The following is a 15,905-nucleotide window of genomic DNA, read 5'->3' as shown; positions in this document are numbered from 1 at the left end:
CACGCAATACAGTGTAAACTAGATTGTGCCATGTTAAATGTTTTTTTACATTGTTTCCATTATATCATTTTACTTCCTTTATGGGAATTATTATGTTAAAAGGTAACATATATGATTGAAGCAGTTGCACATTACCATTATTATAACAGGATAAAAAAAATGGCTGAAACATATAATTCAATTAACTGATACATTCAGCAATTCTTCAAAGGGGTACCTCCAGATTCTATCCCGCCTGGGATCCCTATGAGTTGGGGCTTGTCCTTCAGAAATTCAAGGACAATTTCCTCTGCCAGTGTAATCTTGCCAACTGGACCGCCACCAGTGGCCATGTTTTCGTTATACTTTTTCTTGGCTAAAAGAATAATGGATTCTTTATACTGATGTTTAAATACATAAATAACTGATTGTAAAGCTTTACTGAATTTCCACCATGATATAATTCAAAGATTTTACTCTAAGACTTTGCACATATGGAGTGTTTTGATTAAATAATTATGTATTATTAATGATGAAAATCTGTATAATATACCAGTGATAAGTATCAAAACATTTATTAAATTATACCTCTACTTTTCACATTCTGGAACAATTTCTTAACCTCTGCAGGTGTCCGCTTTACATTGCTTGATCTGCAATTGAAATGGCCACCCTTCAGATTAATCATTTTTTATAATGAACAGGAAATATTTTACAAGTACTTAAAATATAAAAAAAACAAGCAGTCAGAATTTCTGCAAGAAAATACTTTCCCAGAAGAGAAACATATTCAAATGAGACAAATGAGGTATTTCAAACCACCTTAAAGCAGCAGGTACATGTAATGCTGTATGCTGTTAAAATCCTATTGTCATAAAAGAAGTTCTTTAATGCAGACTTTGTATTGATATTTAGTCACTCATTGCGTTAATTTTAAGCTGAAAATATCCACTGAAAGCTTCATCATTTAAGGTAACGTTTAACCAGCTTATCTAACTTACACATTCAAGTCATCGGCCACCTTATTCCAGGCGGCCGACTTTTCTTTGAATGTGATTCCATCGGCAAATCCTCCGTATAACACGTCGTACTGTTCAATCACTAGCCGCACGGCACACAGTCGCTCTTTTTCATCCCATGTCGTCCTTTGTTTTTCTAGCGACATTTTACATCAAACACAGCCGACAGTCACTCAGGCGCTTGCATTGTACAGGTATCTGATTTTGACTACATCGGTAATATGCGTCTAGAAATTCTGAGCAAAGTTCAAGAACGATAACGCTTGAAAAAGTAAACAATGGCCGCTTACGTTCATGCAAGTATAAATATTGCGGAATCGGACTCAGCCTCAACGTTGAGACTGAGTCAGAGACTGTTTGAAATCATATAATATTCGACAAGCTCAGCTGAGTCTGGACTTGGACTCAGGTGTTGAGGCTGAGTCCAACTTTCAGACTCAGTCTTGAGACTGTTCGTAATCACGGCCCCTGGTCTCGTTTAATAGCGCAAGGAAAAACTTCGAGAAAATGAACATTCGATATATACAAAATTCAACAAATGTAGCATAAAGATCGATCGAATGGGAGTCTGAATTCTGTTCTAACTAATTGACATGAAGGAGGAAGAATGATCGAATCATATCTGAGTTTTTTAATTATTATCCACCCTCTCGAATAACATATTTGATAATTACAAGCATATAAGCATAATGGCAAATGGTTTACATTTTACAAAATGCAGGATCTGCGATAACACTAGAAGCACGCAATGCTGACAATTTTTCTTGAAATCCAGGAACTGAGATCATTTTTTAATGTCAAGCCGTAGGGGCGTTGACACTGATGCACGAACCACTGATGAAAATGAATGGACCATCAATTAAACCTTCAACTGTTTTGAAAAAAAGGAATTTATTGATAATGGTGACACTTTCTATGGTCTGAAAATCCATGAATTTACTTTATGTGTACGTGGCAAGCCGTGGTGGCTTTGACACTGATGCACATACAACAGATGCAAATAAATTGTCTGCTAATTTAACCAATATAATTTTTATTATGTTTTTTTTTTTAAATATTAGTTATTTATTTGAAGAAAAGTTTTATATATAATTCGTCGGGTCTGCTGAATCCCATATATAGACTTATATAGAGATTTGTTTTTACCGATCAAATTCATTCATCATTCAGAAAAGTAAATTGAATTACGTTCTGTTTGAATGCCTGTCTGTCATTTCTTATACAAGTCAATTATCAAACTTGCGCACAAGCGACTCACCTTGATCTAATTTCTACCTTCAATATGTTGACACTTACATAATACAATAAATTTGTCCTTCGTTTTTTTTTTCCTTTTCAGATAGAAATGTAATAAGATATAAATTGTTTTACGCCATTCTAACATTTCTTTGCGTTCGCCGAATCATATGCATACCAGTAGAAACCAGAGGAGACAGCTTCTTTTATTTCTACTAACCAAAGGTAATGATATTGTTCTTTTTATTGCAGAAAAAAACGTTATTATTTAGCATGTGATTAAATGTGATTCCGTACCATTGAATAATAGTTAATGAACAGCACAGAAATTGTTTCAGGTGCAAATGATAATATCTGCTCGCCATTTGGAAACGTAATGCTTAGTTGTTAATTCCAATCCATAGTTCTGATTGTTAGTTTGCCTTATATATATATGAATAAAATTATACCCATCAATAACTTTTCTGCATCTGTGAACATTTAAATGCATTCATATTTTTTGAATGTATGATCGTTATTCAATCGGATTCACAGTGGATTAGTTTTGACATAAATATTCGTACAGGTAAATTTTTATTGTTTCAATTCTAATAAGCAGTACGTCCAAAGAGAAAAAGTACAATATTAACAAATATATTAAATTGAACATACACATATACGATAAATAAAAGGCACACTGTACTTGTTTAAAAATGCACGGAAGAAATAGCAATTTTTATACATTGAAAAAACATTACACGTCTAGTGAATAAATTTCACTTTTAAGAAAGATATTATGTAATAAAATAAAATACTTTTAAACATGCTTCGATTAATTAAATAATGCATAAATATAAAAGAACACTTGCGCTTTTCTCTCATATTTGGCATCAGTTAATACATTACATGGGACGACGATTTATTTACATATTATTACATATGAAGACCGGAATTATAAACATTCTGGTTTACACAGCTAATAATCCGGTACGAACAACAGTGTGTGGCTTTAATAGACACATAACCATTCAGGAACAATATAGTCATGCATATGTGACATTTATTTCAATAGCCTTAATTTAACATTTATTGATACCGACATGAGACTTCCCAGTATAAATAGCATTATGTGGCTTTAATACACAATATTATCCATTGACACCATGGTCATGGACCTGTGTTATTAATCTCCATAGCCTCAAAATAACGTTGTATTTGTACCTGCGTAATGTGAATTTCGGGTAATATTTATTGAACTGTAAATAACATATACGAATGAAATAATTGAGGCAGGGTTTAAACCCACCTCACAATTGCACCCGACCTTTTATACTGCAATAAACATCAAGCGAAACAAAAGCAATTAAAGAACTTACAATACGAAGGAATTCAATGATCCGGCATATTGAGCACCATTCAGAAAAAAATAGACATTGAATAGTCTATTGACGTGAATACCGGTAATGTTTTAACATTATGTAAAGTGAAGAAAAAACTTGTAATGGATTCATTGCGTTCTACGAATATACTGCTGTGAATGCCTTAATTCAGTTGTAACATTAAATGTCACGAAATTAGTCGCTCCTTTCTTCCAAATAGTGTTCGTGAATTATTAAGCATAATGAGAGGAAATAAACGTGCAGTGAGAATATACTTTCCATTTCCATCATACGATGGAAAAACAGTTAATATATTACATGATTATCGGTCAGCCAGATCAATTCCGAAATTGTAACCTATTTTTAACATTAATTTCGTTGTTTTAAGCAAAAAGCTGCACTCTCACAGTTTGACCGATTTGACATCTTTCCCATGTTTTGTCTCAGAATCAGCTAATTTTGGTATCAGGGTGTTCATATCAGTCATATGGGAAAACAAACAATACAACAAATCAGTTGTATGGAAAACTGCCGAATTTTTCATTTTTAAAATTCAAATTTTAATTTTTTGTACTCCTTATACTATTAAAATCGAGCATAAACGTTAAAAACTACAATCTTGTCTTTATTCAGATGTCTTATGTTACCGGTTTTTAGACATTTTCGCAAAATTTAGCTCATTCAAATACAAAAAATTAAATCGTATTTGTGAGTAAGAGTGAGTCTTTTACAACATGTTATTTCGTGTTTATTGCGATTTGTCATGTTGCGCTTGCTTGTTTATTGCGTTTTGTCATGTTGCGTTTTGTCTCTTGTTTTGGTGTTTGATTGGCCTTGGTCCTTGTGCCTTTTAACATGCTCTTGTTTGCATTACGACTACTGGGTTTTTCTCTGTAGTTAAAGTTGTTACACAAGTAATGGCTTAATGACATATTTTATTCCCGAACGAAGAATTGATAGCACAAATATGAGACAAAAACACGACAAGGGATCTTACGTACTATTTCAGCCAATACGTGTCGATGAATATAACAGTTTTATGCATCATTAATAGGAAAACAAGACAATTGGGGAGACTGCTGAAAAACATGGCTTAAAAATAGGTTCGAGAAGTTACTAACGCACTAGATTCTACAAGATCCAATAATTTTATTCCCTTACCGAAAAAAGTACACATACGTGCTTGAAAATTGTAAATGCAAAAAAATAGAAATTGAGTGTTTCAATTAATGAACGGCCAGAACGTGTGTAGATAAGGTCCATCTAGACCTGCGATTCAACGGTCACGTTTAATTGATAATGTATTATGTTGAATTAATACTGGTTTAACAAATACATATGTGATATGTTTGATTGCATTGGCACTTAAGTCAATGACCTACTGTATTGAATCGCGACTGTATGTGTATTTCATAAAAAGCGAGTGTATTTGCTGATATGTGCTGTGTTTTCTTATTACTCTTTTAGTTCCGTTCTTCAAAGCAATACTAGCTTAACTAGTTATATATATAAGTATGTAGCCCATTCAAATTTGTACCACATTGTTACCTTTATATGGGATTATTAAATAACAAACAAGCAATTTTTAGATAAGTCGTGATATCCAATTTATGGCATTGTATGCAACATTAAATATTAATTGATTAATCTGACACGTCGGTAATAATTCATGAAGCAATCGGAACTGGAATATTCAGTTTGCAAAGTTGATATATCGCTGAAACATTAAACCATTTATTCTGAAAAAGTCATGTTTCCTTTTTTCTTGTTCTAGTCATATTTTTCAGATGTAAAAATGCCAACAAGATACAATTGCTAGAGACTTTAGGGTTTGTCCATATTCGATATTTCTATGTTTATGAGAGACTAACATTTTTTCATGCGCCGTTTAGAAACATAATTATTAACCTTTATTTGTTCTATAAATAATTGTTAGACTACAATAAATAAAATGTCAATTATAATAATAAATTTATTTGTGACGCTTATGCAATATGTGTCGGGAAATTATATACATTTTATATATATTGTATACATGCATGACTTATTACAACAAAAGCATTGTTATGTAATACGTAATGCTGAATTTGATTGATTTTCGAAATGCCAAATGCGTTCATTTTGGTTGCATGTCGAGCATAATTGTTGGTTTCAAATGAAAGAAATTTGTGCAAACACTACAGAAAATATTGCAACAAATGATATTGTTTGGCCTACAAAGATGCAAAGATAGATAATGTTTATTAAGATTTCAGTGAAAAAACAGCTGCTATTTAAATGGTAAACACGTTATGTACAATGTACAATTGTATAGAAAATTAAAATGTAGAACGTTTCAACTGGGTATTATCCCAAGGAGAAGTCAACGATCATTAAATAAGCACAACATCCTACCCCAGCTTAGTTAAATTAGGTGACATATGCATCTATTTTTAAAGATTTTCGTTCGCGTTAAAAAGGGTCTGGCATAAACCTTTTTTCACTTCTCGTGAAATCCTTGTGAAAACATAGAACAGAGAATGCTGTCTTTTGCGGACGGTTTGGATATACAAAATAGGTATCTTCCAGAAATATTTCGTTGTTTGTACATACAAATTAGTTATTTAACAAGGTGAAACAAATTTAATGCAAATTATTGCCAACATTCAACATTTGGGTGATTTCATTTAACTTTACAACTTTAATATCAGTCGTTTGTTTTCTCAATTGAAACAAGTGTATTGTCTGTTGAATATTAACAAAAATGCTGATTCCATGCACTATTCATATCATTGCAATGAAATGGATCGCTATTCTCTATACAGAGATTTTAGTCAGATTTTGATCAGTTTGACTTTTACTGAGCGTAAATCAATATGTCTTAGCAACAAGTCGGGAAAAGAGAAATGTATAAATAACACTACGCAGGCAATTCCTGGTAAGTTCCATTTAGAGGAAATTAAAGTTTCCTTGAATTCATTTATGTCCATATCCGTTATTTCTTTCGCTGCTGTCAACATACTGTTTTCCAAAAGATAAGCCTTAAAAGTCACATTGCTCTTAGAAATTGTAAGTGTGGATTTGTTCAATAAGGAAGTTGCGATGAGAAAAGTAAACAATATTTTGAGGTAAAAAGGTATCATTCATAGTTAATTCACCATTAACCTCAAAGCTTTCCACGTTTGATTGGATATCCAGATTTATATCAGTGTATATAAATGTATATATTAGTGATTTAGATAATATTGTAAAATAACACAAAATGTGTTAGTTATTACATTCAATCACATAAAGTAAAACTGGGATCATGACTATAAAGCTGAATGTCAAATTGACAGGGATTGGGATGTTTTTCCCCACATTTTTTTCACTAGCGATTAGGAATAAAGAGCTCCATTTAAAAGCCATCATAGAGTCTGTTGATGTTAAAACCAGTAATTACTATCTGCAACATGCTATATTTTCCATAAGCAGAAATGGCTTTTAATGGGGATATTGCGAGTATAGATTGAATGACATTAACTTATTAGGGGTTTGTTAATTGTTCTTCTCTTTGTGAGTTTATCAATGTACATTGGTTGCTGTTTTACGGTTTGAGTATCTTCTTAGCATTTAATATGTGTCGAGGCAAGAGAGGGGGAATGCATTTCATCACAATGTGTGACAGTTAATGTGACTTGAGACCTGTTGCTGCTGATCAGGGTTGCTCAAACAATAACTGACTGAAATATAACCCTTACGTATGACACAATATATTTTTATATTTACTTTTTATTGTGGCATCAGTATGTGCTATGAAGATCATTTAGTAACATCCGTTTCCAAACATAATCTGACATTTTAACATTTTTTACTTGCAGAAATTGTGAGGGATTGCCTACCAACCAGCTTCGTATATGGCGGTGATACTTGCGAACAGGCTTCCGCTTTCCGTTACTCCGGGGAACTCTGCATGTGTAACGCCAACCTTTGCAATGCAGCCGGCTCGACATCAGCTACCTGATGAACCATTGCCATAACAGCCATTTTGTTCTCCAATCATATTGCTTACTGGATTTAAATCTCAACGTAAAAGAAAACAGATTTGCGAAATTTTAATATTGTTTTGCTGTGAAAATTATTACAAAACAGTATATACTCGGTCAAGAAAGGATTGTGACATAGTACATAACTTGAAAATATGTAAAGCTTCTGAGATCCTATATTTTTCTTGGTTTATATCGCATCAAAATAGGTTTTTTGCAATTAAAATGCTCCAAATTGAAAAGGGTTTCAAGTAAATGCCATAATTCACTTTATGTCTAAAGCACAAAGGGGTTAACATGGGAATGTGAAAATGTTCGTCGTTTTGTTAGATATGGCGCGTTTCGTTTAAATACGTCAAAATGTGTTGGCTCGATATCGCTTGGCTCGATTTCCTCATTGCCTTGAAATTTTGTTAAAATATCGATTTTTATTAACTCTTTGTAAGAGCTCCCGCTCGGTTCGATATTCGCGAGGTTCAAAGTAGTTTGTATTATGTTCAAACTGCTAGACGTTTCTGGATCGTTTGTATACAGAGGTAAATATTGCTTTGACCTCATTAACTTGTGTGAACTACTGAAACTCAAAACACATAAAACTTATATCCGACCTGTTTAACACCAAGAACACGAAATTTGTCAGCTCCGCACCATATGGGATATTGGTAGAGCTTACTTTAGATTATCTTTTGGATAATAACCTTAAATTGTATATGATGGTATTTATGTTCGACTGAAACTTATAAATAGTAAACATTTTATTTGCAACATATATGACCAGTTTAACCAGAGATTGCTAATTTAACAATGGTTTCACGCTAAACGAAATATTTGCGTATTTAAGTATTCAAGACTTTAGTGAATATGGACCATGTATCTTAAAATGCAGTCATCTAAATTGGACACACATCGTAAGAAGATTGGAAAAGTGTCAGACATTTCCCGAAAAGACTAGCAAGTTAGCATTGGCACAATATGTTTAAGAAACTTAAAATGGAAATGATTTAAATTCAGAGAAACAGACTGCATTACTAAAGAATGCAAAGCAATGACAATATAATATTTTTATAACTTGTTTCACAATCGTTGTGAGAAGAAGTTTACTATCAACTTGGCAATTTGTTATGTTTTAACGACCCATATTCTTTTTCAAAACAAATCAGAATATTTTGTTCAAATAAAATCTTTTTATTTTAAGGTAACAACACTAAATGTGCAATGCTACTTAAATCAAAGAACAAAATGACTGGAACTGTTCTGTTTTCTTTTCACTTGTTTAGTGAAATTAACAAAGCCATACAAGACACGCGTCCATTTGCAACATAGGTTTCCCATCAGATGCTTTGTTCCTGTGTTGGAATCGTTAATTAGCACCGATATTCGAAAAGGACACAAATTATCGCATGTCACATAAAACTATTTTGTTGACTTGTTCTCCATGTTTCCAAATTGGATCATGGGCTCCTTTATTTTGAGGGAAAAATTGTCCTACAACATCATTAGCTTCAGATGTCAATTTACACATGTCATAAATCAACAAGATTAACAAAATTTAATACAAACTCCGAAGAGAACATGCGGCGAATAACTGGGATCATGGGATAATTAATTTTGTTGAACAAATTGTCAACACGGCTAATAACAAATGTTGCTCCTAAGACAGGGACTATATTTATGAGTTTGAGAAAATACTCAAAAACCTCTTGAAATGTCATCAATTGTTACTTATGAAGTTATGTTTGTCAAAAACTTGTATTTGCCACATATATGACCAGTTTAACAATTATTGCTCATTTAATAGAGATTTTACAGCTGACTTTATACATTAAGTAAACTTCGTATTTTTAAACCCTTTTTTGATCGTAAAATAAAATTAAATTTATGGTTAGAATGAATAGTCTTGGGAATTGATCTCTTAATAACATGCCTGTCAGGAAATAAAAGAGTTTGATTACAAATACAGGCTATTGTTTATGCTGTTATTTATCACGATGCTGATTGTATTGATGTCGTCATATAGTCATTTCATTGCTTAATAGAGGGAATTTATTTTGTTAATAAATAAATACACTTAGATTATTAAGAACATCAATGGCAAACAACCTACGGCAATTCACCAGGCAGATCAAAGCACTTATCACGTTCTTTTAATTAGTTAATGGGTAAATACTAAATATCGAGTACTTACTGATAATGGCCGTGTTTAATCACAAACAGACGATGACAAGGAGTACGTTGTTCCATTTCTAGTTAATTATGTGTTAACTCTGAGACCTGACATTCTGGACAGCATACTTAATAAGGTTTACATTTATGCAAACGATAATTAGCAACTTTGCTTTCAAGTGCAAGTTTGCGTTTACCCTGTGTCTTTAAACGGGGTTTATGTTTCAACTCTCGGATGCTAAGCTTTTTGCTATATTTTTCACATAAGTTTTGATTATTTTGATCAACATAAAGTGAAATGATTTGAATTATTCACAAGAAAATACTAGAACAAACCAAGTTTTCTGAAATTTACCTCAAATCTGGCGTAAAGTCAAACGGATTATGACCAAATAAACACACAGGAGATACATAAAACAAGAATAAAGCATTACAAAGCTAACATTTTGTCATTAATAAATGGTTCGACACCGCTCGTAAGCGGGAACGGTTTAAATCAAATACCTTCAATAAACATATCATTACCAAGTTGCCCTTAAAAGTTGCTTTACTGGACAGCATGGCTTACTTTTTGATAAAATCAAACTCGATAGTGAACAGATGAAAATATATTAAATAAAATAAACATAAATCTCTTTCTTACCTCATCCCCACATATCCCTTTTCACTAAATGTACTCCCATCCAACGTCCAACTAACTGACTGAACCATTGCACATTATTCCATAAACTATATGCTACTTCTATTCTCTATTCCGATTTCATGGAAACAATCGACAACTGCCTACTCTGATGGTACTTAAAACAAAGCTATACATTTCCGATAGCGTAACAAGTAGGCCGTAGAAACAGTGATCTATCTTATACGGTTTTGTCTTCAGCTAAATGGCATTAGCGTTAGCAGTGTATTTAATCCGCAAGCCTTATCAGATTAAATGGCATCAAAAAATGAAGGGCGAAATACGTCTAATGACATGCACAACAAAAACTAGCCACTAAAACGTATTTAACAGAATATGATCAAAGCCTTAACTACCTTACGGAAGCCTTCAAAAATCGAAATGAGTGAGTAGTTATGATATAAACATTCAATTGAAATCACTTTATTACTAAGAATAGCAAACTAATCTTTATTTTACTAGTACAGCTTTAATGCTTAATTGCCACACTAACTCCATATTGGATTGCAATTCCTTAAACCTTCAACATGCATTTTATCTAAGATTGTGAAATGCGTTTGTTTATTTTATTTAGTAAATACACACAAGTGATGAGGCCTTTCACTGTAACCGTGGCAGTAATTAATAAAGATATTTAGATGCATGTGTCTTTGTTGTTTTGTAACGTTTTGTCTTTTGTTTTATGTCTGTTAGATTTATAAAAAAACGAAAATAAAAGCACTATCTAGTTTAAACCGGTTCGCTCGAACTCGCTTGGCTTGATTTGTTTGTTGGCTTGAAATAGGCCAATTTAATTCTACTGAATGAAATCATTCCCGATTGACTCTAATTTTCTGAGACTCGAGGTATTTTTCGCCGTTCCCTGAGAGTTCAAGCCAACGGAATTCAACTGTACCTGTAGCTTATACCCATTTCGACATAGCATTTCATCTGTCACAATAAGAGATAAAATGTACTTGTTGCTTATACGCATGTCGATATAACATCAAAGCTGTCAAAACGAAAAATACACACTTCACACAGCGAAAGATCACCTCGATATAGAATTGAATGTTATACGTTTCCTTGTTTGCGTCCCTCGGGAATGTTGGTTCATATAATATCCATAACCACAAACAATTGTTTAAATAAGGCATACCATCATACAGAACATTGTGTCTGCATTGAATGCAGAGAAGAATACTAATGAAGACAAAAGGAGAAAACATATTCATTTTTAATTTGTATTACAATTAGGCATACCTTTTTACAGAACAAAGTGTCTGTATCGAAGGAATAGAAGAATAATAATGAAGACAGTTTCATTTTTCATTTGTAATGAAATTAAGTAGACCTTAACACAAAATAAAAGTGTGAAAGCTTTTCTAATGCATAAAACAGATAGGGATAACATATTCATTTTTATTGTTTAAATAAGATCACGAATTTTCGGCAGTCCCTGTGTTTTTCCAGACTTCAACGCACACACACACCACATGTTTTCGTCGTTGTTACATGCACAACCATTTAAACAAAACGGTTGTAGCCAATAAGCTTGAACAAGTCATATACACATAAATGTATATTTTCTTGCAATAAAATGAAAGAAAGAAATTTAAAAAAAACTATTTGCATTATTACAAGACTAAAAGAAGAAAATGTGTCTTTTGTCACAAATGGGCTACAACCTGAATATTTCCCGCGTTGGTTGCGTGACTTATACGGCTGATCTATGCTTTTACAGAAACAAAATAAGGCCGATATGAAACAACCTTGTATAGTTAAATATTTAAATGGCATATTTCCATGTTATTGATTTCAAAAGGCTCTTTACTTCTAATTTGACTAATGAAGCCGACACATTTATTTTTATTATAATGTGGTATGTGTTTATTGGTTTGAAACGTTGAGAGTGGCTCATAGGGTGTCTGTTGTATCTTTAATACTGATTCTTGGTTCAAATTGTGTATTGTCGGCTTATGGTGTTAATATGTTTGCAGCAGTGGCGGACCAGGAGTTCATAACTGGATGAGGGGGGGGGGGCAAAAGTCATACCCCCTTTAAAAACTTTGTTTCACTGAGGCATTGAAAAAGCACGTATAACTACGTTGATGCAATTTAACCTTTCATTCACAAAAACTTTAAAATGCTCTTATAAATTGGACATACGAAACTCAGTAAAAATATTGATATTTTATATGCATTTTGAAGGTCTAAATGCTGCAATACTATACCGTTAATATAATAATCCTTTCCGCCCAAATTCAATTTTGGCTTCGGAATAGAATCATAAAATAATGCCTTATTGGCTCATATTCTCCCAGATAACATTCCTTTTCTTGTGAACAATAACCATCTTATTAGTTACTGCATTGTTTGGCGCTTTGATGACGGAATTGTTTCTAAAGAAACGCATGATAAAACGGAAGCCGATCTTTCATAAGGACACTTAACGAGACCTTTTAGACAGCGATGATCGGGGAGGAGAAATGGAGACGGACATTTAATGATAGAAGTTTTGGTACTTTTTTGCATAAACAAAACGATTTTTAAAAATTTAAGATGCATTGTTACTCAAAAATTGTATGTACCTCAATTTATACAATTGTTTTAATTTACCGAAAAGCATGAACATGTCGAAAACAATGGTTCTTATGAAGGATATCGTTTTTAATTTAAAGAAAGTTTTAGAAAACACGGTAACCATGCCTTATGCGACGATAGTTTATCACTGTTAATTATTTAGGACCCACCAGTCAGTTAATATTTGTGCGTTTTCAGCAATTCATATTTTCCATAATTGTATTGTTTAATAAGTGGTTTAAGGTTTATGTTTGTTATACATTTGTATATATTGATCTTAAATACAAGTGTCATCTTAAGATGTCAATCCAGGAAATACACCACACGTGAAGATCATTAACACCACACTATAATAACATTGAGCATTTCCTTGCATTATGGTCGTCCTTGGGTTTTGTTTGCTGATAAACAAATAAAGTGCATTTCTACAGACAATAGATGTTGATAGTGAATGCCCAGAATAAAAGAAACAAAGTATGAACTGGATTATTTGTTATTGGTGTTTTTTAAACAATACAAACGATTGTCGGTGCCCGAGTGAAGTCGAACTAAATAATTATTTTTTTATTTGATGTTTATCGACCATTGTTAGTAAATTCAAATTCCCCCAGTTGTTTTGTAAAAGTCTATTTATCAACAGACCACATGGATTTATATAATATTCTATCAACTTGTATCATAAACGTTGTAAAACTTATAAGTTGAGCCTCAACTGAGCCATTCCGGAAGTTATCAAGAGTCATACTCGTTTTTAAACCCAGTAGCGTTATTTCATTGAAAAAATAATTTGTTTCTATCGAATTCATAACACTGCTTCTTGAATCAGAAAACATAATAACTTGTACTGTAGTTTGTTTTTTCCTTTCACTAGTTTTTAGAGAAATTAAAAAAGCCATAAAAGGCCGACATCCATTTGCAGCATAATATAACGATTTCTCATAGGAGACTTTGTTCCAAATGTCAAGAAAAAATGTCGTAAATTAGCACCGATCTTCGAATAGGACACAAACTATCGCGTGTCACGTGGCATGTTGACTTCTTCTTCACGCTACCAAATTAAAAAAGGGGTTCTTAAATTTTGTAGAGTAAATTGTACCACAACATTATTAGTTTCAGATGTCACTCTACACATGTCATAAAATAACACGAAAAAGCAACAGCAGTAAAAACAGAAGCCTTTAATTTAAAGCTGCATTCTCACAGACATTCCATTTTTTACAACATATATATGTTTTGTCTTGGAAAGAGCAAATTTTGCGTAAATATCTTCAGACCAATAATATTAGATTGCTGACAAAAATCAGATCGTAGATTTTCATATTTCCGTTCAAAAACTAATGTTTTATGGCTTAAACCTTTACTAACGGTTTAAGAAAAATACAAAAACTTCAATTATTAAACTTAAATTTGCGATCTTATTTTGTCAGCAGTCTTATACAACTGGTTTCAACTTGTGCACAATTCGCTCGTTTCAAGACAAAAAAATGATGTCAAAACGTTCACTCTGTGCGAGTGCAGCTTTAAGTTTAACCAGGAATGAAATTGATCATGATAGTTGCGCTTTCACTGAATTTATATTTCAATTTTTATTTAAAACAATCGTGCATGATTAAATTGAAAAATACACACACCCTTTGGGATTTCTTTGCACCGCGACATAACTGCCAAGAAAACAAAGTGAATTCACACGTCAACGATTAATTTAACATTTCCCGAGGAGGCTGCGTGTCGAATAATTCTTACTAGGCTTTCACTGAGCTGTATTCAAGTAAAACTTTGACTTATGTTTCCAGATCTGTCTTGAAAGTCTTCATATTCAAAGGAACTATTATTCTTGAAATGTTATTTTCATTTTGATTGAACTAAAAAACGTGTTGCTAAAATTGTTACACAATTGTATGTATAACGAACACATTGAACACTTAATGTTTTCTTATTCATTTTAATGATTTTGACTCTGACATCATTTTCAGAAAATTATAATCCTATACTTAAAGAATCTCATTTTAGTTAGCTGAATTGCTTATAAGTAATAATATGCTTAGCTTGGTCCTGCAAAAGTCTGTTATTTGTTATTGTAAAGTTTGTTTAAAGTTAACATTTTAAGGGTTTTAGGACTTCAAAAAGGTATGGCTATAACGATTAACTAATTCTTTATAAAGTAAAATCAATATTTGATTGGTTTAAGAAATTAAGCTACTAAAGCTATGAAACGCTTATAAAATCGAAAAATTAATGGCTGGTTTGAAATGTCTATTCTTAGATCATTAACGTTGTTAAATTCGTGTTTCTAAACTAAAAACAATTTGAAAAGTTGGGTATTTTCATTACATAGGCATGTCCCTGTATTTTCGAAGGCAATTTACAAAAATTCAAATTTGATTGCTTGAAAACCTATTTGTAACAGGAAACTTAAAATGAGCACATATATTCGGTTCCTACCTCATTTACTAAACAATGTTCCAAAGAATTCATTTTTGTAAACTTTATGAGTATTATGTATGTTATGTTAATATCTTTAAGTATTTAGTTCCTTGTCGTTTGGGCGCTTGCCTCATGCCTCTAAATAGGGTTAATTGTTTTAATTTGCGACAACTGGGCTTGTGTCTGTACTTTCACTGTATTATCATAAAAGTATCTGAAAAACAATTATTAATCAATGCGCCTTGAGATGCGTTTCCTTTTACATTACTTGACCACTAATAAAATGGCTCCTTCCGTCCAAACTCAATTTTGGCTTCGGAATGGAATAATGTCCTATGGGCTTACAATCTCCCAGATAATATAACATTTAATGATGCCTTAATAACTCACTTATTAGTTATGAAATGCTTTGGCGTTTTGATAATGAAAACATTTCCAAGCAAAAACATAAAACCGCGGTGACGATCGTTAAAACGGACCC

The sequence above is a fragment of the Mya arenaria genome, chromosome 16, assembly GCF_026914265.1.
Source record: "Mya arenaria isolate MELC-2E11 chromosome 16, ASM2691426v1".
Lineage (NCBI taxonomy): Eukaryota > Metazoa > Mollusca > Bivalvia > Myida > Myidae > Mya > Mya arenaria.
The sequence above is the reverse complement of the archived record's forward strand: the minus strand, read 5'-3'. Positions refer to the sequence as shown.